The following is a 24,460-nucleotide window of genomic DNA, read 5'->3' as shown; positions in this document are numbered from 1 at the left end:
AGCTGGAAGGCTGGTATGGTATGTGAGACCGATTGTTGTTGTTGCTCAAGTGGCCACTGAAAGCACACAGGATCTCGGTGCAACTGGAAACGGTGGTTGGAAAGCAGCATAGAGGTCTGGAGTCCAAAGTGTATAGTTAATAATGGAGAACGATGGAAAAGTCAGTAGATAACACACCCAAGGAGAAGTGGGCAGTGAAGTTATATGGCTTGCAATTCACAGGAGGAGGGAATGAGTGACCGTCATCAAGATTTCTAGCATACTGGAGCAGGGCCGGCCCGGCTAGGTATTAGCGTAGTGTCACTGGGATGGCTACATATTTATTGAAAGTATAGTACATATTATTTAGAAAGATTTTTAACAACAAGATCTTAAACTAAGTGGCCTTTTCTGCTTAACAAGTGGTTCCTCAAATCATCCAATTAGAAAACTATTTTGAAAGCATTGTCATTTATTGCTTTCATAATATATATTTTATGGCCCGGCTGGTGTGGCTCAGTGGATTGAAGGTCATCCCATGGACTGACAGGTCCCGGTTCGATTCCCTGTCAGGGCACGTGCCCAGGTTTCGGGCTCCATGCCCAGGTTTCGGGCTTGATCCCCGGGAGGGGGTGTGCAGGAGGCAGCCAATTGATGTTTCTCTCTCGCATCGGTGTTTCTCTCTCTCTCCCTTCCTCTCTCTCTAAAAAAGTCAGTAAAAACAAAATGATATATATATATTTTTTACGTAGCAGCATCTGTCTCCCAGTAGCAGGACACTTGATGACAGGGGGATTTTGATCTGGTTTGTCTGCGGCGGCATCCTGAGTGTGGGCCGGATGTACAGTGGACTCAATAAACAGCCCTTAAACAAATACGCTCACTTAGTGCAGGACTTATTTTCATTTGTTAATTGTCAGACTAGTTCAACTAGACTTGGTGAATAAGATCTATCTCAATTTTAAAATCATCTCTAACGTTATTTTAGAAACATTACTGTGTCTATGAAAGATCTGGCATATGTTGGCATATATATGTATATACATACATATATATGTGTGTGTGTGTGTGTGTGTGTGTGTGTATATATATATATATATATGCCAATCTTTCTGAGAAGTGATTATTAGGTTCCAAGTTCTATAATGTATGCATGTGATGTACAGACACATCTCTGTAATATATCTCGGTTGTAAATTGTAAGCATAATGGGCAGCTTCTACCCTTCTCATCAACACAGATTTACTATGCCCATATGAACTTGAAAGCTAACTGTTCATGAATCATTGCTCTAAGGTGTTGATTTCTTCAATGGCACTTCCAGTAATTTCCTTAGAATTCAAGCCCAGTTTTTTTTTTAAATCGCAGGTTATGCTGCTGAATACTAAGTTCCTTATTTTCCTGAGAAAAAACATCACTTATTTATGAACTAAGTAATACATAGTATCACAACCAATTACTGGCATAAGCAGTGCTCTGAAGTCTAATTTCTTTTTTAGTAACAATTAAAATATTGCCTAGGAAATTCTGCTTTTGGGGTACGGCCCGGGAGGAGGGGCCGCCCCTCTCTGCTGTGGACGTGGAGCGGCCGGAGGTGGTCCTCGGCAGGCGGGCGCCCTGTGCTGCTGTGACGTGTCTGTGACCGAGCAGCTACCACCAGGAGAAGGCAGAATGGCACCTCATGGGGACTCACTATACAAAGGCTCACTGAGCTGGGGCCCTCGTGAAAAAACTGGGCAGTGCAGTCTCCCACGGTGCACCTAGGGCTGCCAGATTTAGGAAATACAAACACAGAATGGCCAGCGAAGTGAGAATTTCAGATAAACAATGAACAATTTGTTGCGTAGGTATGTCCCAAATATTGCACAGGACATATTCATCCTAAAAACAGAAGAAAAAAAATTTTTTTAAATCTGACATTCAAATTTAGTGGGGTGTCCTTTATTTAACCTGACCATCCTAAGGGCGTCCTCGTTATCCTGTGACAGCTCCTGTTCCACTGAGACCCCCCAGCTGCGGACACGAGCCGTGTGGGTGCCCTGAGTGGACTCTTCGCCCGCGTTGTAAGGGGTGAAAGGAAGAGCATGGACCCAGAGGGAGTGGGTGGGCATCGGACCACAGCCGTTCTCATCGCTAGGCCTTTGCTTTTGATGCATCAATTAAACGAAGGTAAAAATGAGGCTTTGACAGTGCAAGTAGAAAGGGCTTTCACAGATGCAGTAGGTAATGATGCAAAGCACCATTAAGGAGTCGGCAGGCGGAGTGGGCGGCAGCCAGCGGCCCGTCCTCGGCCCACTCACTTCTCGTGCCTATGTATTAAGAGAAGTGGGGCGAGATTGGAGAGACTCGATTTGTAAGCATATCTCCGACAGTTTACTTTGAATAACGTTGTTTGTATTGTGGGAATGAATAGAAAAAGAAGTCCTCGGTGGCCGTTTTCATACTCTTAAATGCCACCAGATAGCTAAGCGAGGCAGGAAGCTTCAGTCTGCAAGCTCCCCAACTCTGAGTTTCACTTGTAAACCTGGGGGAAGAGCCCCCAGAGAGCAGGACATGGAACAATGGAACAATGGTGACTGAAGGGGGCCCCCGCTATTTTGCACAGCAATTCCTATAAAATACTGGGTCTCATAATGTTTTATTTGCAGATTCATAGCAAAATCTGAGCACAGGAAATCCAGAAAGATATTAATGATTATTTGTGTTTGTTTATATCAAATGATTTTTTTCAGTAATGTTGAGAATGGAAAATATAAGTCCTATTCCCAGCCTTGCCACTCACGATATCACTGGACAAGACATTTAGAGTCTCGGGGCTTCACGTTCTTCATCTTTAAAATGCAAACAGTAGCCTCCACTCCGCCACCCCGCGGAGAGCTAGGAGCGAAGCTGTGGTAGCGGAGTCGAGTGTGTCGAGACACACCATGGAAAGCACCAACATTCACTCCTGCTGGGCCGTGTCAGCCAAATGCACAAGCATGTCAACCAAATGCACAATTACTAAAGTGGAGCCTGAATCAATTCCCGGAGCAGCATAAAAGATTGGTAAAAACGCCGCTTTGGAAGAAGCTTCGGTTCTGAGAGCGTTGCTTACTAGAACGTGCACTGCTGTCTTAGGCATCGTCTCAAGTACAAAGGAGGGGTGAGGCATGGTTCCTGCCCACACACAGGTTCCACTCTACTCGGAAGAGAAAGAAAAAAAGACATGCTTGCTGCTAAATAAAAATATGCAAGATAGTGTACGATGTTAGTGCCCAATGAATAGCAGTGGCAGTAGGTTTCCATCAGAGATCACAGTAGAGCGCGTTCAATGTAGGGCCATTACTTCATAGAGTTAGTCTTCAAGGTGCTGAGAGCGGGGCTTACAGAATTGAAGAGAAGAAGGAAGGACATGCCAGCCAGGGGCATGAATAAGTCAGAAAAAGTTCTTGGGTGGCCTATTGGAGACAACAAAGAGACTCCTTTGGCTGGATCGAAAATCCCTGCTAGAAGAAGAAGAACAAAAATATGAACAATAAAATGGCAATCAATTTCATTCAACAATTGAATCTACAAACAAAATGAACAAGCAGAACAGAAACAGACTCCTAGATACAGAGAACTCTTTGTTGCTTGCCAGATGGGTGGGGGCTGGGGGGCTGGGTAAAAACGATGAAGGAATTAAGACATACAAATTGGTTGTTAGATTGATGAACCTCAAAGGGAAGGGGGGAGGAAGAGCGGAAAGAGATAAACCAAAGAACTTCTATGCATATATGCATAACCAATGGACACCGACAATAGTGTGGGGAAGGCAGGAGGGGGGCGGGATTGGGGAGGAGCGGGGGTCAATGGGGGAAAAAAGGGGGGACATCTGTAATACCTTCAACAATAAAGATGAGTTAGAAAAAATTTCCTGCTAGTAATAATGCAGATAAGATTAGCACATAAAATAACAGAGCATATACATGTTAGGCTGAGTAGATAGATTGATTCACGCTAATGGAAGGTCTAGAACACCAGGATTAGAAGTTTGGAAGTGATATGTCTATTCACAAGCAAATACAAATGAACCACATACATATGCGTGGAGATACATACATAACATAGATTCTGTATTTTGAACAACTGACATCTACTCAGAATATGACTCTTAAAAACTCTGCCTGTTTTCTGAAACGGTAGCCATCATTAACAAAATCGATCGCAGCTAGTGGCTCCTTCATTTACTTTTATAAGGTTCCTGGCTTCTGCAGTAATCACTTTCCTGATTGCTGTGTTCCCTGTTATTGGTTTGTATTTGCTGCTCCAGTTTGAAATTCTGCTGCAGAATATTTTAGTGTCTTCCACTTCCAGGCCATGGTCTACTGGACAGACAATGGCCACTGTGGTTTGTGCTGTCGTCCTTTCTTCACACATGTCTCACCCAGGGAGTAATCTCCATTTCAACGCTGTCAGATTGGCTGCGTTACAGACTTTTGTTCATTCGCTCCTGCTAGTTAATGTTAACTAATGGCATAAGTGATTTTGATGAATTACCAAAGAGCCAGAATCAATTCCTGTAGCAGGTCCAAGTCTTGGAGCGGCAAAAAAGATTGGCACGCATACCGCTTTGGAAAAAGTTTTGGTTTTAGAAAGTGATGCTTGATAGAACGGTGTCTCATTCTGTCCACCCGTCTCTTGAAAGGCATCCTGGCCTTATGGATTTAATTTTATGCATCTTGGTCAATCAGCACACTGGAAGATCTCATGCTGCCAAGGAAAGAAAATTCAGTGATGATTTTTAGCCATGTTGCCAACAAAAATCTTACATTGACTATGTCTAACTTCCTTTGTCGAGTCTTTGAACATGGCTATGGAATATGGATTTAATAAAAACTGACCTATTACACAATTCTCTGCGTTAGTCCATTGGTGATGAGGACTGGACGGGCCGTGATGATGTCAATGGTGACACCCGCGGATGAATCTTCACTAAGTAGCTTGGAGATCTTCATACCCACCAGTTGGGAAGCCAGACTTTTTAAACAGTTGCCAAGGCCGACGAGAACAAAAGCTTCACACACACTGAGACCCGTACTGGCATTCTCTATAGTTCTGTGCCAACCAAGATTAGGTCTATGTCACTCTGAGGTCACATCTGCCCTTTGATTTTAGAGGTTGTGCTGCCAGTTTCAGATCAGAATGCCACCTAGGAATCAAGAAGATGTCATCAGAAAGCACGTGGCGTTGTCTCATCTCATGCATTAGGAAAGCCTTCTACAGACGTCTCAGTAAGTCTTCCCCACATACCTTCATAGATGCAAAGCTTTGAGAGCCGAGCACCTGGTACATACGATAGGAGCATCTGCTACCATAATTGTTGCTATCATTTACCATAAAACGTCTCGGTACATTTGGTCTTCAGGTTCAGGAACTCTATCATATTTTGCCGATCTGCCTTAGAAGACGACTTCCTTAAAATATGTTTAAAACCGGGTAGATGGCCGTTTCTTTAAACCCTGGGAGGTCTGTATCTGCAAAATTAACATGTGCATTTAGGAAATAAATCTAAGTTTGAATGGAAGGACTATTTTATTCTTTGTCCAAAATGAGAGTGTCTCCATTTTGATGATTGGTTACGAACATCCCTGCTCTTTGATAGTAAAATGAATGGGAGGTCTGACAGAGTCTTCATTCTGCTTTTTGCATTCAGCCACATTTGCTTCTTCACATCACCTTGCAGGCCTTTAGGGCATGTATTTTGCTTTGATAGTGAGAGAGTTTAAGATTCTGAAATATGTGTTTTCCTATTACCAATGAACATGTTTTTCCATTCACTTACCATTAGTTGATGAAACTATCTCTCAAGTTCCCGAGGCAAAAACTGCTGTTTTGGATATGAGGTACCTAACATCCCTTCTACCTCTTTTAAAGCAATGTAACATCTTTTCATTTTCCAGCCTCCCTTACCAACAGTGGAAGGCAATGTTGTGTAAGATGAGCACAGCTTCCAGAAAAGATCTCCAATCATTCCAGCAGCTCTTTTCCTCATCGATCCTTGTTTTTACCTAGAATGGGGCTGGGATGGCTGAAGCTGCAGGGACCATCTTACAAGCACAAAGTGACTTTGAGAAGGGGCACTAATGAGACACAACAGACACAATAAAATGAGCCTGGAATGCTGATGATATTGGGGAGCCTCTGACTGATCCCTGGACTTAATTTTACAAGAGAGAGAAACAATCCCTGTGCTATCCTAGGTATCGGTGTCTTCCATCCTAATTATTAAGGACCTATGGCGATTCCTAGCTGACAGCATGTCCAGTCTTTTTGCCTATGGGGACGTTTCCAAGTAATCTTTTTCCCTTAAAGGGTGTTTGGCGCTGCCTGAGAATACAAGCTCCTTCAAAGACAGGGGCTGGATTTACGCAGTTGTTCTCGATCTTTGGTCCTTAGCTTCATGTGCAAATATGAGATTGTTAAGTTATCTCTGTTGCTGTTAACACCATTGAGGTTTTAAAGATTGGGTTTCCTGATCAGAGACTGATTACATATTGATATTTATACAGTCTATAAATATACATATATAAATGCTGTTCTCAAATCTCTAACATTTGCCTTTTCACCTCTGTGTTTCTCTAAAACACTGCTTTTAACCAAAAAAGTAACCTTAGAAATAAATATAAAAGGAAAACTAATTGGAAAAGACAATATCAAGTTGCCAAACTTGTTTTAAGGATTCACTTATTTTGAATGATTGAACTCATCCATTCCCTTTGAACCTAAAGCTATATCGAAGCATGAAAGGGCTAGACATTTCTTACAAGCTCTGGACATAGCCTTTATTCAATTCACATATCTAACCACAGTAGTCAGAGGGATAAATATAGAAAGATTTTTGCTGAATGGACCACTATACAGAAGACTCTTGTCTGACTGGCCAGTCAATGCATTTCTTTGGCAACTGGTTTAAGAATACTTTTCTCAGTAAAATAGAACCAACCATACCTCATCTACTGGAAAATTTGTAAGCACCAATCCAGTAGCACACTTTTAGGAATGGATTCCCATATGTTATAGAGAGTAACTGCGTTAGAATTTATCTAAAGCTTACCAATAAACAAGTTTGCCTTACTAATGTTTCAGTTCTCTTTGAACTAAATATGATTTCCTCTTAGGACATCTGCTTCTTCGTGAGTTCCCCAATGAAGAGGGAAAACAAGGACTAAAGCAGAGGCAGGTAAAGTGTCACTTTTTTCTTGAAAATGTCCAGGTTGGAGAACAGGTGTTTATTACTGAACCCCAGAACTAAACTGCACAGGCCCAACTCCACAACCAGAGGCCACCCCGTCTGGCCACCTGGTCCCTTCCCACTGGTCGTGTGTCCTTAGAGCGTGGAGAATCGGACCAGAGGCTGTGCTTCCTGCTAGCATTTGGCTCCAAAGTAGAAAGGGGGGAAGACAGATCAGGTTCTGCAAGCCCATCTCTTTTCCTACATTCATCAATCGGATCAGACTTTCCATCTTCACTGATGAGCAGGGAGTGGAGGCTGGGAGATGAGAGGGGAGGAATGTAGGGAAAACCTTTCCTTGCGGCAGCCAGAGGAGTGGGGAGTACACAGCCCCTCCAACTCCACCTCCCACACAACACCTTCCCTTATTTCCAAACCCGCATTCTCCACGCCGCCGGTGAAAGCGCTTCCCACGTCAAGTTTCTAGTGATTTCAGGTTTCACATTCACTGATGCGATGACAATGCTTGGTCAACAATCTTCAAACCTTTTTAATAACTAATAACTGAAGATTAGCTTGAGACATTTCCTGAAAAGGTGTGAGTCATCCCCAGAGGAACAAGGAGTGGATTCATCAGGAGGCTTGTCTGAATCAACAGTGGGGAAGTCCAAGTGCGCTGAGGCATCAACCACACCAGGAGACTCAAATGGATGTCACTGGCGTGCCTCCTGCTAGAGGAGAAGGGGCCAAACTCTGCTAAATCCCAGGGCTTCCCCGTCAACGCTGCCCCAGAAAGATCAGGCAAGCCAGGTGAGTGATGCTGGAGTTAGAGACCAAGTGGACCTCACTGGTTAAGAGATATTTCAATATTGAAGTAACGTTTAATTGCTGCCCAGTTGTCCAGATTCAACACATAAATGTCTGTTGTATTTCTCAAATTATTTGGTAAGTATATTCACACTTGTATTTAAACATATTGTCCTAGATACATTGACTTTGCTGTCCTTATGCCATTGACCTTTGAGAAGCAGGCATCTGACGCACTTCTATTCTTTAAAAAAAAAAAAAAAGAAAGAAAAAAGAAAAGAAAAGCACCAAACTGTACCTTTTTATCTACCTAAGTTACCAAGAAGACCTTAACTTCATAGCCTTTTGGATTAAATCCACCTAACTCCGTGCTATCAACACTTCTGTGCACTCAATCACAGACATTTCTTGGTCCACGGTTTTTGATCTTATCTGAGCTGCTGCTCCTCAACTACAACTCTCCGTTTAAAATCACTTTTCTAAGAGTGATGTACATTTTGGGCATCTGAGTATATTTGTAGAACTAGTAGTTGTGGTAACAAGACTAAGTTTACATGTCTGTCCACATCAGCACCATGTACTCAAGATGGGTTTCAGCTGCCAAAAAGGTCACTCCAAACTGCTCGCACAAACCTGTCTTTATGCCCTGTTTATTATGCTCCGTGTAGTAGATGTCTCAGGCACAGAAACAGCACAGCCATATATCAACAGCTCTCTGGTGGTTCCGAATGGTCTAAACAAGAGCAAGGGTGCGCTGAACCTCCCATGTAAACTTTATACAACAGATTCAGCAGAACTGTAATTATTTACAAAATGATGGCATGAGAAATCTCTGGATTTATATCTTACGTTAAAGTAACTTAGATGGTGTCCACATAATTCTTGAAGTCGTGGTAGGTTTGCAATTTATTTTGTTTTATTTTGGTTGTACTTGATACAGCTCTGAGGCTATTTTCATTGAAATTTCAAAAAGAAAACAACTAAGATTGAACAGGTTTCTGAAACGTACGTGACCACGTAGCCGGGTGCGGACGTGGTGCCCTGGCAACCCGAACGTACTCTTGCATGGGCACAAAGTATCGTGCATTGGGTATACAATGTTAAATCCAGTGTTTTTGTTTTGTTTTGTTCTTGGTTTTTTATAATGAAAACAAAATTAGTAAGGAAAAAATATAGCATTTCAGAGAAGTAGACACTAGGCCAACTACATCAGGTGGAATTTAGGACTTCATGTCTTTTTTTTCTTTTCCCCGGTTTGTTGCATGTCCATCGTAGTGACCCTAAGCACAAAGCCCCCTTGAGATCAAGGGGGCCCCCTGTTTTGTTTGTACAGGCATCACAGGGTGGAGATGAGAAAGAGAAATGGAGGCTCTGAGAACATGGGAAAATCCCGTTTCAATGATAGAACGACGTCAGAATATCACATATACTTACAGCTGGATATCTACCAACATGTAAACCATATCGCTAACAGACTCATTAGAATGGCTTTGTCACGTATGCAGTGCTCATACCCCCCTTCAGATGTTCCCTCCCCACTGGCGCTCGGCAGCACTGAGGACTTGGAGGGGGGGCAGATCACCTCTATTATGGCACATTTACAAAGTACCATAAGCCCATTATTTCTCCTCTTTTCTTTTACTCCCGAGAAGTTAAAATTTCTGCCGAGAGAGAGAGAGAGAGCGAGAGCGAGAGAGAATGAAATCTCCAGAATCCTTTGCTCACATACCAAAATTACTTCGGGTATGTTGTGTGGAGATATTTCAGTGGGTGGTTAGCCATAAGAGCATGAATAATCTGCTATGAAATGCTATCTTATTACTGTCAACATACTTTTCAAGCTTTAACTAAATATTGCTCCTCACACTACTGTAGGGAAGGGAGAGATGATTATCACGCCGTCTGCTCGCAGCAGGAGAGCCAGCGAAGCCGTTAGCCAGCCTGTTGTCCTCCCTGCAGGAGGAAGCAGCAGGGTCAGAAGGAGACTGGGCTCCAGGGGAAGCCTCGGTCCACACCCAGGCCCCGCTGGTGGACGCCGACCGATTCAGGAGGGCCAAGGGCAGTCCAGACGATTGCCGTTCTTCTCCCAAACCGTGAGCTGGGAACAGACCCGGCCAGCTCTTCCCGGGAGTGCTCCGCCCTAGAGCCCGAAGCGGTCAGTGTGCACGGCGGCCACCGCACTGCGTCGCAGATTTCGCCTACTCCCGGGAGTGCTGTCCCAGCATCAGGCATGTGTCAAACCCCTGCATGGGCGCCGTGAAAAGTTAATGAATCAATCCTGGGAGAAATCGCTGAACCCAATTTATTCTTTGAAAAGTAAATTAGTTAATAAATCATTTCCCTATCTAGCAATGAGCTTTGCCTGGGAAAATAGGACGCCAGAGCCAGGCCAGAAATTAGGGGACAGAAATTAGGGGAACCTTTAGGTTTGTTTTGCCAAAAACAGATGCATTTTTGAGAACTTTGGAATACACATTATAGTTCTGTGCTTCATTTTTTAAAAAATCATAGAAAATGGGAATGATGATCGTAGAGCTTAACTGGAAAGAGTAGGAAAAAAGTAGTAAAATAGCTGTTTATATTCTTTAGACCAATCATTCTCAGAATCTTTGAAATTGTCACATTTTATCATTCTGTAGTTGATTTTACACAAACTATCACGTCTTGTAAAATTTTACTCAGTATAAATTTATTTAGAAGATTAGAGTGATATATAAAGGTACATAAACTTACATGTCTTTTTTTAAGTGGAGGTGCTATCTTAAGAGATAAGTTCATGGCATGTCTTGAAATTATTAAAGATCCCCCTAAATCTAGTCTAAACAGGTGTCCGAAAACCAGACTGATCTTCACTACTTGGCATAAACTTTATTTGATTGCCTTTTAAAAATGAAGTTCATAAATAATGGAAAGTGAAAATAGCTTTGTTTTATATTTATAAAGATAAGACAGAGGAAATAGGCCAATCGGAATGAACTCTTAAAAAGATGTAAATTAATGGTGCGTCTGTTAGGAGAAATAATTGCTTCCCAGGTACAAGGTATAAATTAAACTACACTAAAGATTTCAAAATCTGTTGAATCAACAATGGAAATGCTGTCGGATTTTTTTAAAAGCTAGACTTCAGGGAGGAAGGAACACTCTCATTTGTCCAAAGAGCCATCAATTATCCAGTCTAAGGGGGTGAACAAGTTACAGACGATCCAAAACAATAATTGAGGACATAGTCTCTTAAAGAGCATTAATTCTAATCCTTTCTGTACTTCATCACTCTTCCCCATCTCTCCCCTTAACTCCTTCTAGGAGATTGTGGGCTGGAGTTCATGGCATCAGTGATCGTTAGGAAAGAGTAAAAAGCAGAAGGAAAAGGCTGCAGCTTTTCCTGGCTTTGATTTCCCAAAACAAATCCATTAAGACTATTTATTGTAGATGCTTCTAGGCATGACAGATATCAGGCAAGAGAGAGACCCCCGCAAAACTAAGGTGGTTGTTACTGTTGTTTCTCTGAAACTTCCCTTGAGCCAGAGAGAGTACACTGGAGAAGAAATTAGATGGGATTCAAAACTTGCTTCCTGGCCCAGGGAGAGCAAGGTGGAAAGGTTGAGGTAGATGAAATGGGGGACTCTTAGCAGAGGACCGCCATGGAGCCCCGTCACTGGGCTGGGTCATCTCCTATCACTTTGATAGGAGCAAGAACCACGCATCACCATTCGGTGAGAACGTCCGCACTTAAGCAAGCACAGGCTTGACTAGAGAGTGCTCTCCTTGAATCCTCAACACTCTTCCTGTGGACACCTTCAAGATTCTCAAAAGCCCACCCCAAGGGCCTCCGTATTACCTGGGTGCCTGGTGATATTGCAATGAACCAGAGAAAGGCTATCCATGTGCACAATGAGGCTAAATAATACAACACTGTGATACCATCCACCACGACTGAGACACACTTACTACCTGCTACAATCACTTTTTGGGGGAGGATTTGAAAGATATTTAATTTCATTTTTGGGTTTTTGTATAAGTGCAGCTGCCATTCAATTCCCTTTAATCTAAGTAGCAGGCAGGAACTCACAATGAAGAGATATCTCGGCTAAGGCAGGGAGCTGCTTAGATTCTTCACTTGCTTCCTCTGTTCAGCTCCTTCCAGAAATCGACTAAATTCGGAAGCAGGTCGATGGAAAGCCCTTCTCTCAGAGCTTTTCTGAAAGATGAGCTATGGCTCAGCCTTCTGGTTTCACAGGCCAACCACTTGCCATAGAAATGGATACAATCTGTCCAAACCCCCAAACTAGATTTGCTAATTGTCCTTCAAATATGAATCATCCAGAAGTGACTCACTGTTTAAATTCCAACCTGGAACAGGACTAAACACATTTGAAGGGGAAAAGGACCACATTTTGAATCCTGTGTTGCCAGGTTTCCATGCCTGCAGGTGAATCTGAGCAGGCCCTGAGCTGAGGCCTCGCCCATCCATTGTGGACCATCTTAATCTCCGCTGGTGAAGGGGCCAGCCCTGCAGGCTCCTCTGCACCGTATGTTACTATCACCCCACACATGCCCTGCCTAATAGACCCAACTGCTCAACTTGCCTGTGCTCTACCCATAAATATTTGTATTTCTCTTCTTGGTGTTAGTCTGATTAATTAAAAATAGTTCGATTTGACATGAGCATGCCAGAGATAGTTTTTCTGAACAGCAAATGCACTCTTATATAAATCTCAACCTCCTGACCACTGAGATTATTCTTGCCAGCCGTACCCCTCCCCCAACCACCGCCACTGCCCTGTGCCCATGTCGGTCTGTTTACAACTGGTGCTTCTCTGATGTAAACATTCTATGGGATGGTGGACAGTGTAGCATCAAACAGCATATAGAGTTTAAAGGTTAATATTTAAAAAAAATTTCAACCCAAGTGATTATAACTTTGCACCGGAGAGTGTAACATTCTGCAGTCGGTGTCCGCAGCGCTGTTCACCAGCTCTAGGGATGCAAACGTTCCTTTGCAAGCATTTACTGAGATACTGTAAATTACTTAACTCCAGCAGTGTACTTTTTCTCCCTTAATCTTGATCTGATCCCTGAGGGGCTATTTATTACAGATATACACAACTTGTCATTAGAAGTGAAGTTAATGTAATACGACACAAGTAGCACACATTGTTTAAATGTGTTCCAGAAAGTTAGCAAATTTAGTTCAGAGAGTACGTCCACGCTCTTCTGCCTGAAAAGCAGCAAGAAAGGAGCGAGGGGGAGGGTGGGGGCACAATGCTAAACCCTGCTCACTGTAGGTGGCCAATTAATACCCTGCATCCAAGCTGGAACAAATCCTCCCACTATATACATAAAGCATATAATCTCTTATCTGCTTAGGCATTATGAAATATTTTAGCAAATCCTAGTAACTTCAAACACAGGTTTAATGGAATGCGGTGCTAAAACATGCAAAGTCAAGAATCAAGTTTTTTAAGAACATAATCTGTTTTAGAAGGTTTCAAGAGAACTACTTTGCAATGCCATTATAATCTCATCCCATGAGGAAAGATGTCTGATTTGGCAAAACAACTGTGTGAAAGCATACTGCACAACTTTGCCTTCCCCAAATCAGGGTCATAAGCAGGCAAATCATTTTAATTTCTTAGAAGCCGAGAGAGTAGACAGCTATTGGTTCAGCTCTCCCCTTTCGGTCACCAGATACTATTAATTTGAGAGGGAATTCTAATAGATGGCCATATGACATTAGTGGTACGATCGAGCTGGGACATGTGCCAGTATTAATTCAACATTGTGGTTTATATCTCACCATCATGTTAAAAGGAATACAATTCATCACACCAGAAGCGTGGAAAAAAAAAAAAAAAGTCTAAAACACCATCACAGCCAATAACACAACTCAAAGTTTCAGTTTCACTCATTCGTATAGTTACTTTAAAATGAATCCCTTTCTCACCCCCCCCCCCAATGTGGTCCCTTCCCCCTGAATAACTGGAATATGTTTTTAAGTATCTTTTCATCTTTTCCATCTTCATCTGGGTCTCTGCTCTTGCACTCAGGGTGGTTTAGATGAAAGGACAGAAAATGGGGAAAGCGAGAGAAATCTCTTTTCCAGAGTGAGGCAAACACAGCGTGAAGCCAGAGAGACCCGTGGAAAGACAGGAAGAGACACAAAACTGCACGTAGAAAACCCATCTTCCCACGAGCTTGAAAGCAAAAGCTGAGTGATACACTTGACTTATAAGTGTAACATTTTTACACCTTTTGCATAAACCAAAATATATAGAGCTGAAAGACAGTTCCTAGCTAAAAGCAGGAGACAAAAAAAGAGAGAGAAAACCAACATATTTTTTAAGACACTGATTTCTCGGTAGGTTTTGCATAGCTTAAAGAATCCAGTGCTTGTGGGTGATGCAAGATAACACTTTCTTGTAATTTTATATAGTAAGCAAAGATGTAGAATATTTACAGACCACCCCGAGTAAGAACGTCACTGGATTGCAAGAGCATGCTCATACCAGAACATTCATCTTTGGGGAAAAAAAAAGTGTCCAATGGTACCTCAGGCCATATATGGCTGTAGGGGAAGGTCTGCCTTTGACCTTCCAGAGCCGGCAGAATTAGAGCACAGACTCATTACAGCCCACTGAAGGATTATCTGCCTTTCATTTGTTAGAATGACTAACTTTTTATCAGATCTGGCCAGCGACTACACTAAAACACTTAGGTTCCTCGCATTCTAATCTTTGACAAAAAGAGATCATCAAGATATTTCTCTTGCTTCGAGTGACATTCTGCTGGGCTGTGATTCAGTGTGTAACAAAGTTTTTCAATCATTTGCACACTGGCAAACTGTATTGCTGCGGTATCTGGGTGCTGCTCGCTTGCTCTCTGCTCATGGGCCGACATAGAAATTTTAAACTATATTATTTAAACTGTATTAAAATGTATTCAATTTTAGACTGTATACAGCCAGACTGGTGTAAGTTCCTTTTGCTGATTTATGAGTAGGTCTTGAAACAGACAGAATTTCGCCTATTAAAATTGATATAGGAACGTTCTAAACTTTCAGTCAAGAAGAATTCCTTTCATTTTTATGCTGTACGATGTAATTGTAATGAATTACAGTATTCCACTATTTATATTCTCACCATACACTTTCACAGAAGTTCCCTGTCATTCCACATTAGTTAACAGATGCTGCGATGTCTGATCTTAAAGACTTCATGGCCCTGCGCATTTTCCCCAGTACTCAGGCAGCTAGCTCTCCCCACGCTGGTGGCTTCCTCTCTGGGAATAAAGGTACTGTTGCATAAGCATGAACTCTCTCGTGGTTCCCGTGCTGAAGTGTGATGCAGCAGTAAACAAGCAAATGACACGTCTGTCCAAAGACACGCCCATTCCTACTGACATATGAGTTTCATAGTTATTCGGTTAATCAGTTAGCGTTTTATGAAATAATAAGAACATTTTAAAAATAATTATTCACTCTGGCCAGTATGGCTCAGCGGTTAGAACATTGGCCCTCAGACCGAGGGGTCAAGGATTTGATTCTCAGTCAAGGGCACGTACCTGGGTTGCAGGTTCGGTCCCCAGCCCCAGTCGGGGTTGTGCAGGAGGCAACCAAACAATGTGTCTGTCTCACATGAATGCTTCTCTGTCTCTCCCTCCCACTGTATCCAAAAATCAATGGGAAAATATCCTCAGGTGAAGATTTAAAAAATAATAATAATAATTCACAGTAATGACTTTTCTATCAAGCAATTATTTTCAGCAAAAGATGCCAGACAACTTATGCAGCATTATTTTCCATCAAGAGAAATATATAACTAACATATATCATTGTATGTTTACCTGCAGGCCTTGATCTACCTGGGGTGTAGAGGCTTCTAAACATTCCATTTTAGAGTATCCGTTCCATTTGTCTTTAAGTGAATGAAATGCCCTTGGTTTTCTTCCCTCGTGGGTTCTGCAGTGGGTGACACATCTTCAGTCTAACGTTACTGACCAGAAAACATGGCTTTGTGCAAAAATCTCCTTATATACGTTCTGCAACCACTGTGATTCATTATCTGGTTTATTTTAACAGTGGTGGTGGTGGGGGGGTAGATTTGGTGGTAATTTACAATGCGTAGGTATTTGTTACAGTATGCTTACTGTATTTATTTTAAGGATAGGCAAATACGACCTGCCACCTCGGATTCAGGAGAGTGGCATTTCCAAACCAAGGTTAGCTACACGGGTTCCTTTACTGTGGTTATAAAAAGTGGTGCTATTTTATTTGTATATTTAACCATATGGTTTGATTAAAAGAGCAATAGACTTCACTTTTCAGTTCGTTCACATTAATCCGTTCCTTGATTCGAGAACTATTTCTGGTCGCCCGTGCATGGGGACTGCAGAGCTTCAGAAAGACCACTTCTTGCCCGAGGAGGGCTGGGTTCTTGCTGCAGACGGGCTCCAGGTACAGGTTCCCTCGTCCCCGGTACCCATGAGCAAGATTATCCACACGGATACGAAAAGGTCAGATCACAGCATATCCTTCAGAACTGAGTCACTATTACCTTCTCTCGCCTGGTCCTGCAGGGCAGAGGGATGGCAGCAAAAAAAAAAAAAAAAAATGTCAGGAGGGAAACTCAGTCCTCCCCATTCCTGGCTCTCAGCCTGAAGCTGTCAGTCACATTTAGGGACTTTCTGAAGATTTGAAAAGAGAAGATATTCTTTCCACCTCAGGTCATGGTAAATAGGTCTGAAATCTTCTGTTGCAGAGCTCTGTGATTGCACAAGGTTTGTTTCCCAGAACTGTCCACAAAGAACCAGGCCGAGCAAACATGACAATAATCCCGAGAATGTTCGAATTTTCAAAAACTCTTTGGATTGCATATTTCAGGTTAATGCTTCTAACCTTAGAAAGACTCAGGGAGCAAGTTATGGCATATTCAGAATCAGGGGCTTTCACAGAATGGGTGAGGCTGGCGTAGAGGTGGAAGGGAGGCCAGGAGAGGAAACTCTGCCCCTTCCACCCCAGGAGCGTCCTTTCGGCTGCTGCACGTAGAGATGGAAGGTGTCGTAAAACTTCATTTTACAGAGGATTCTCCTACTCAAAGAAAAAAAAAAGCCAGAAATAGTATGTACTCTAGATTAATGTGTTACCAAAGGAATTACAGAAACCCAGAATAGCTGTTTTCAGCAATAGGATTCTTTTTTCCCCTAATAAAAATTTTTAAAAACTATAGGAATTTCCTTGAAATTTGAATAAACTTGCAGTATTCCTTATGGGAATGTGAATCCGTTACTATTCCACAGAAGAAAGATAAGAAACAAGCGCTGTAGCAAGAATTGTATTTGAAAACAACCAAGGAGAGAAGTGTGTTCACATAAAAATAATTATTCTTGGGGTTACAAATGTAGTGTAATACATTTTTTTTTTTTTTTTTAATCCTCACCCAAGGACATTTTTTTGTTTTTTTTTTTGTTCAGGTAGAGTGGGAGGGAGAGAGAGGAACAGAGAGAGAGAGAGAGAAACATCGATGTGAAAGGAACACATCGAGTGGCTGCCACCCGCACGACCCAACCAGGGCCGGGGACAAACTGCAACCGAGGTACGCGCCCTTAGCGGGAACTGAACCCGGGTCTCTCAGGACCGCAGGCCGACGCTCTAACCGCTGAGCCAAACCAGCCAGGGCTGTAATACATTTTTATAGTGAAAAAATCTGGACATACAGAGGAGCATTTTTAAAGTGCTGTATTATCAAACCATCTGTAAGCTCATTATTTGTTTGTGATGTGTGGATAGAGGGACATAATTGATATCATAATTAATGCATTTCTTTGGTCTGTGTATCAAATTAACTTTGTCTTGTACAGTTACTCATACTTTTAAAAATCTTTACTTAAGCCCTGGCCGGTTTGGCTCAGCGGTTAGAGCGTCGGCCTGCGGTCCGGAGAGACCCGGGTTCGGTTCCCGCTAAGGGCACGTACTTCGGTTGCAGTTTGTCCCCGGCCCTGGTTGGTCGCGCGGGTGGCAGCCACTCGATGTGTCCCTTCACGTCGATGTTTCTCTCTCTGTCTCCCTTCCTCTCTCTCCCTCCCACTCTATCTGTACAAAAAATGGAAAAGTGTCCTCGGGTGAGGATAAAAAATAAATAAATTAAAAATCTTTACTTAAGGAGGAAATAGAAAAGACAAAATTGAAGCAAAGTGTCAATGGTTTAAAAATTTAAGAAGCATCAAACAGGGACTGTGGCTTTCTGTACATTCCTGCCCTTTTTCACTTGGACAACCCCAGGGAGCAGGTACTATTTGCCTTGAAGCTAAGGTTTCCTTGGATGTCCTTGGCCTCCGGAAATTTAATCTGGTCTATTTTAGGGTATCATCCCCATTGGTTTACCCTCGCTTCCCTAATGTCTTTTTCCATGATCTCATAAAGCAAATAGTTATAAAATAAATAAAAGGCAATTTCTACTGTGAGAAGAAAAGCCAAATAATAAGATAGAAAATAATTGTCTTAATGAACTGCTAAGCCTAAATTAGACTTCCTGATGTAAACTGAAATAAAATGCCCACAGCTTGTGATAAATTAATGACTATTGCATGTACTAAGCAAAAGTTTATCTAGTCTGTTTGTGAGCTAAAAAAAGACAAGATTTCCCAACCAGAGGCCTGAGAAAATGAATCCACATAATCCTTAGCGTGGAGTCTACCAGGATTTTCTCCAAATATATTTTAGATTAAGTACCATAGAATTGCTGTTTCAAGTTCACAGCTACTACAAGTATTTAAACACATTGGGATAAGAAACAATCTATCATAATGCAGAGCAAATTTAAAGAATTAAAAATGGCCCAGTGGTTATCATAATCTAGTAGTTTAAAATAGTTCTTCTCCAGTCCAAATGTCTATCAATAGACAAATGGATAAAAAAGCTTTGGTATGTATATACAATGAAATATTACTTGGTCATTAAAAAGAATGAAATCTTACTATTTGTGACAGCATAGATGAACCTAGAGGGTACTACGCTAAGTGAAATAAGACAGTCAGAGAAAGACAAATATCATATGATTTCACTTATATGTGGAATCTGAAGAACAAAATGAACAAACAAACAAAATAGAAACAGACTCATAGACATGCCGAACAGACTGATGGTTGCCAGATGGCAGGGGCATTAGGGAGCTGGGTGGAAAAGGTGAAGGGATTAAGAAGTACAGATGGGTAGTTACAGAATAGTACGGGGATAGAAAGTTCAGCACAGTGAGTATAGTCAATAATACTGTAAAAATGTGTATGGTGCCAGGTGGTACTGGAAATATCAGGGGGAATACTTTGTAAAATATTGTAAAGTATATAACTGTCTAACCACTACACTGTATACCTGAAACCAATACAAAATAATGTTGAGTGTTAAATATAATTAAATAATGCAATTTAAAAAATATTTCTTCTCTAGCTTCTTTGAGCTAGTGCTCATTCTCTCTGTTTCTCCTCTTGCTGTCTCTTCTGTCTTTTCCCGTCTCTCACGGTGGCTTCTCCCTTAACTATATTATTCTTAAATAGCACACCCTGCCCCCTAAACCAAGTTAGCATGGTTAACTCTTAACTATCATATTAGTTTAGTTTTAGATTGCATGTCCTCCCCAACTTCCCCCAGTGCTGGTTGCCTGCCCTCCCATTTACTCAGAAAGTAGCCTGCTACTCCCGTCTCATAACAACGCATTAAAACCCACCTTTTACATGTCTCTTCCCCACAGGACTGTAAATATCTGGAGAACATAATTTTCCCCAGCATCCAATAAAGTCCTAGTCTTTGACTATGTGCTCAACAATATTGATTAAATAAGTGATAATAAATAAGTAGAATGGAATAAATGAATAGGAAAGGAAATTTTACCTGAGATGCTGCCATTATAATGACAGCATGGCACTTTTGCCAATTCTTTTTGTGCGGTAATCTAGGACATTAAACTCCACATGACCAGGTGAATTCTACTTGGTTAGCTGTAACCATTAAAACATCATCTGCTGTCAAACATACCTTTCAATCTTTGTGTGCTGTTTAAGAGAACTAAGGCCCTTGGCCCAGAGTATTTCTTTTGGGTAAATGATTAAGGGTTAATGACCCCAATGCCTTGCTTTAGACCAAAAACTATGTCTAATCGGTCATTAGTCTCTCCCTACATGGCCTGAAACTCCATGATTATTGCTTAATTTAAGCGCAAACTACTATGCAGGAGGAACATTGCCTATCTCTGTCCTTTAAACATAATGAGCATGGATTTCAGTGAATTTAATCAGTTGTTTACATGTGAGTTGGTTCTTGGCAATAACATAAATTGTTTCCTAGGTTTTTAGAAAAATGTGAACGTAGTATTCTAAGAGGTCATGTCATATTGTTTATTTCTTCCATGATCAACATCATTATAGTTGATTGAATATTTTTAAAGTAATAAATTGGATAAAATTTTATTTCAATATTTTTCTGTTACTCTCTATTCATCTCTTCTCTCCTAGCATAAATCTCATTAGTTTCTTGAAACAGACAATACCAACTGGTTAATGATAGTGTGTCCCATATTTCTGCAGGCAATTCGATATTGTATGATTTCAGAATACCTGAGATTTTTAAAATTAGTAACAGGAAATGTATCATGGATTTTCCCAAAGTTTTGCTTTACGAACATTTATGGCAGCACAGAAATGTGTTATACTTCCTCAATCTACTTCATAATTTTATTATTAAACCATCCCGTGCTTGGAGGAACCAAGGAAAATCTATGAAGCCTGCCAGAGGCAAATAGGCTGTGTGTTGCTGTCAAAATTCTATTTTTTTCCCAAAAAGCTTGTGGGTTTTTTTTTTTTTTTTCTGATAAAATAAACGATTTAGACTAACAAGCCACTCATTGATCTTTGACCTTTTCAGCCACATCAAAAGCATCTTAAAAGCCAATTAGTGGAAATGCACAGAAAAGGTCATTTTATTACAGCACTCAACATTGAAACCATAATATTTTACATAGATTCAAATTATCCCATGGCTTTCATTAGAAAAAGAGAAAGAAGTACTTCCACCCTAAAGCAGGTAGATATTTTGCATGCACAAATGATTTTCCTCTTCCTCCTACTGGACACAGTAGTTTCCTCAGTGTGGCCAACACACACCATCTCTGGTAACCACCCTCTTGATTATCTCTTTTGATGTACGACAGGGATAACACTGATAAATGATGTCTATTGATAAACCCAAGCCTCATTTTAGCCACTGGCTTTAATTGCTTTCTCAAAGCAGCCTTTTACCAGACTATTTCAGAAGTAATGCACCCAAGATTAAACACTAGCTTTTTTTCTCTTCCCCCCTTTCTTCTCTGATAGTGTTGATTTTAGGAAGGATAACACAGAGAAAAGGGAGAAAATCAAGAACTTGGTTGGCTGCAGAACTGAAGATAAGCTCTTACAAATTAAAACAGTTCTTTTATTAAAATGATTATTCAATATATTTATAACTAAATTTCTAAAAATCAGGTGTTTCAATGGTGATGGAAAATATGAAAATAAACAAACAAATAAAATATCTCTTATAAATCAATAAGAAAAGGATGCACATCTTTATAGGAACATGACAAAGATATGAATAGGACATGAAAAGGAATGTAAATGGACAATAAACATTTGAAAAGTACAAATACACACACACACACACAAAAGAAACATTCATTCATTAATTTTTCTGATTTGACTTCAGAATTTGCAATTCACAAGACCCTGGGCCAGATATATTTTAGAATATATAATAATAGAAAAGATATGGTTATTGTTTTTAGAAAATTATAGTCTACCAAAGGATGTCACAGTCTGGTAAATCCCTCAATACATCATTCTAGGATATAATACTTTTCTACCAGTTTACCAAGAAATGGCAGAAATCATTTTGATTTTGGTAGTGCATTTTCCTGAGGTGCAGAGAACTGATTTACTTTATTTTTAAAATGAGAGTATCTGATTTTTCACCAAGCAAGACATTATCTTTATATATGTATGGCAGGAAAGTAAACAAATATACAAAAAACGAAACAAAACAAAAACAAAAACAAAAAAACCACTCCTGGAACAAAAACCTAAATATATCCTAAAATAAAGCATAACTCCATAATGCTATAATCTAAAAAATATGTGGAACTGGTAGAATAAAGTCTCCAAGGTCACTTGTAACATACAAGTATCAGGTATTGAAAAACTGTATTAGACTTTGATTTTCTGAGCAGGAATTTCCAGTCTTTTCCTGAATGCTTTTCCTTTAAAGTACAAGCAGACCACATTCATCAAAACCAGATGCTAATGTCTCTCTGCTCAGTTTCAGTTATCAATATCAAGTTTGAAAGATAGAAAACATTTTCGTAAAAAATTGACTATGCCTGTGATCAGGTCATATTCACCAGGGTTGACATGAGCCAAGGTCCTTAATGCCTTTGAAACAAACAACAAAAAAAAAAATCAAGGTCATTCAGACCATGTTTTTCTCTTCAATTTTTTGAATTCAAAATATTATTTGTTCAAAAATATCACATACATGTGCAGCATGCACGCACACGCGCGCGCACACACACATACATTTTTGTTAAGGTCTGCTAAATATTAGGCCAGGAGAGAAGCCAAACTTCCTGATTTGATTCCTTTGAAAACTGCAGACACAATGATCAGCCCTCAAACTGTTGGTTGGCTCTGCTGGCTACCCTGTGCCCATCTGATGGAGGTGTGCAGCCTGCAATCAACTGGTGTGGCCATTCCCATAGTCTTGAGTGGATGGGGCAAACCACAAATTACAGCTTCACAGCTAGTGCCAATGTGTTGGTAGAGATGGAACTATATTGTATACTTACATCTTTAAGAGAAAAAGGTAGTCCTTGAGGTCTTTTGGGCCCTTCCTTTGGACATCCAAAATTCTAATGATATACCTTTTTCTCCGGCTGCGTAAGAATACACCACCTAAAAATACTTCCTTTCCTCTTTGAAAATGATACTAGTGACAGTGATATTTCATATGAAATTTTAGTTTTTAAATGCATTTGCATAGTTTTTTTAGTCTCATAAAATAAAATTTATTACAGCTATAGAAATTCAGAGATAAGTAATTAAGTAAAAAATGTTACAAATCCACATATTGGCATAGGATTTATTAAAAATGCCAACTGGGTGTTAATATTCTGGTATAATATTTAAGAGCAGGTAGCATAATTGAATATTACACCTATATTAAATGTGAGCATCTATATTCAATGTGATCTAAACACTGTTTGGAAATTTGATCTTAGGAAGTTTGTTATGTGCTGTGTTAGACACTAAATGTGTACTGGTAATAGGAACAATCAGAAACTCTGTCTACATAGAGTTTATAGTACGTTCATCTCTAAACAAATACCTAAAAAAACACACATCAACAAACAAATAAATAAATAGAATGGTAATGTGAACAATGGAGCAAATGAAGAGGGCATAGTAGGACTTACTTAATTTTGTAAGTCATGGGTGGTAGGACAGTTAATGACAGTTAATTACATATGTCAACTTGACTGGACCACAGGGTGCCTAGATATTTGGTCAAACATTATTCTGGGTATGTCTGTGGGGGTATTTCTGGGTGAGATGAATATCTGAATTGGTAAACTTAATAAAGCAGATTGCTCTCCCAAAGAAAACTATATCCAAGCATACAATAATTTAATTGCTGAAAACAAGTGATAAAGAGAAAAGCAGTCAGAAAAAAGCCAACCACAACATGTACAAAGGAACAAAGACAAGAATGTCTATGGGCATCTTGAGTTAAACTGGACAAGCCAGGAAATCTGAAAGTGCTGAAAGAATGAGGAGAACAAGTCATTCTAGAAACATCCTTCTAAAATGCAAGCAAAATCAGGGAAAAAGAAAGCTAAAAAACTGTTGCCCTCAGATCTGCTCCACAAGAAATGTTAAAGGGAGTTCTGCAGGTAAAAGAAGAATGTCAACAGATAGAAACATATGTTTATACCAGGGAATAAAAAACACCAGAAATGGTAAATGTGAGATTAAATAGTAAAGACTTTTTACCTCTCCTAGATTTCTTTAAAATATAATTGACTGAAAAAGGAACTACAAAAACAGCTAGAAAATAATTAACAAGATGAGGACAAGCATACACTATCAATAATTACTTCAAATGTAAATGGACTAAATTCTCCAATCAAAAGACATAGAATAGCTAAATTGATAAAAATGCAAGACCCATCTTCACGCTGCCTACAAGAGACACATTTCAGATGTAAAGACACACACAGACTGAGAGTGAAGGGATGAAAAAGAGATATTCCGTGCAAATGGAAACCAAAAGAAAGTGGGAGTGGCTATACTTCTATCAGACAAAATAGACTTTAAAACAATGACTATAATAAGAGACAGAGAAGGGTGTTGCATAATGATAAAGGGTTCAATCCAACAAGAAGATATAACATTCAGTGGGGTGAA

This window comes from Molossus molossus, unplaced genomic scaffold, assembly GCF_014108415.1.
Source record: "Molossus molossus isolate mMolMol1 unplaced genomic scaffold, mMolMol1.p scaffold_m16_p_4, whole genome shotgun sequence".
NCBI lineage: Eukaryota > Metazoa > Chordata > Mammalia > Chiroptera > Molossidae > Molossus > Molossus molossus.
The sequence above is the reverse complement of the archived record's forward strand: the minus strand, read 5'-3'. Positions refer to the sequence as shown.